This window comes from Lampris incognitus, unplaced genomic scaffold, assembly GCF_029633865.1.
Source record: "Lampris incognitus isolate fLamInc1 unplaced genomic scaffold, fLamInc1.hap2 scaffold_51, whole genome shotgun sequence".
NCBI classification, from domain to species: Eukaryota; Metazoa; Chordata; class Actinopteri; order Lampriformes; family Lampridae; genus Lampris; species Lampris incognitus.
Genome location: NW_026611473.1, coordinates 568,440 through 570,000, shown reverse-complemented (window position 1 = coordinate 570,000; position 1,561 = coordinate 568,440).

The following is a 1,561-nucleotide window of genomic DNA, read 5'->3' as shown; positions in this document are numbered from 1 at the left end:
TGTGGAGAAGCGAGGCACAAGGCCCGTGACTGCCCTGCCCCTGCACCACGACGCCGTAGCACTCCCCAGTCGGAAAACTAGAATGGGGTGGCACCGCGGGGAGACTGCTACCCAGCCGACCGACCATATCCCCCATTAAGAACTCTTCCCAGATCGGCAGAGTGGGCCACGCACACGGTCTCTCTCTTTGTTGCTCCATTGGTGGACACCGCTGCTGGGCCCTTGTGGACACAGGGTCCACCATCTCCATTGTGCGTCCAGGGGTGCTGCCAGAGACAGAGTGGAGGCCCACCACCCGTAAAATCAGAACTGTGACTGGGGAACTAACCAGCATGCTGGGGAAGAGAGCACTGCAGGTGCGGGCAGGGAAAGTTGCAGCCACCCACGAGTTTTGGTTGGCTGAAATACAAGACCCTCGCATCATCGGGCTGGATTTGCTGACTCGCCGGGGGGCTCTGGTCGATGTGTCGAGTAATGCCATTCACCTTGGCACAGAGACCCTGGCCCTCCGGCGCCGTCCAGAGAGGAAGGTGGGACGTATCCACATCCAGCCAACTCCACCTGTCACCATGCCGCCGCCGCCCCCATCTCCACTGCCAACCGAGGGGATGACGACACTGCCTAGCCCACCAACAATGACGACGACCCTCATCGAGGCTACCGTTCCTCAGACACCCTCGCCGGACACTGTTGCCGCCATCCAGAAGCTGTATCAGCGGAGCAGTGAAGGGCTGGACCCTCAGCAGAGTCAACAGCTGAAAGACCTGCTCCAACAGTTCGCTGAGATTTTCGCTGCACGCGAAGAGGAGTGCACCCAGACCAACCTGGTGCAGCACACAATCGACACTGGTACAACCCCACCCATTAGACTGCGACCCTACCGGTTAGCGCTTGCCAAGCGTGAAGCTGCAGAGCGGATGATTCTAGAGATGGCTGCGGCCGGGGTGATAGAGCCATCCAATAGCCCTTGGGCCGCCCCTGCCATCCTGGTCAAAAAGAAAGATGACACCTGGAGGTTCTGTGTGGACTTTCATCGGCTGAACAATGCAACTCGCAAGGACTCCTACCCCTTGCCCCGCATTGACGACGCTCTGGACCACATCGCAGGTTCACAGTGGTTCAGCTCACTTGACCTACGGAGCGGTTACTGGCAGGTGGAGCTGGCACCAGAAGCCAGACCCAAGACGGCCTTCACCATCGGTCAGGGACTCTGGCAGTTTCGTGTGATGCCCTTTGGTCTCTGCAATGACCCCGCCACGTTCGAGAGACTAACGGAGAGGGTGCTGGCTCACATTCCCCGCAACCGGTGCGTGGTTTACCTTGATGGCCTTCTGGTTCATGCCGCTGACTTCGAGCTTGCCCTAGAGAACCTCCGTCAGGTCTTCCCAGCCATTGGGGGGGCGGGCCTGCGCCTGCACCCCAAGAAATGCCACCTCCTTCGACGTGAGACCAAGTTTTTGGGCCATGTGGTGGGGGCAGAGGGCGTGGCCCCTGATCCTACTAAGGTGGAGGCGGTCGAGAAATGGCCAGTTCCGCGAAACGTCAGCGAGGTGCGCAGCTT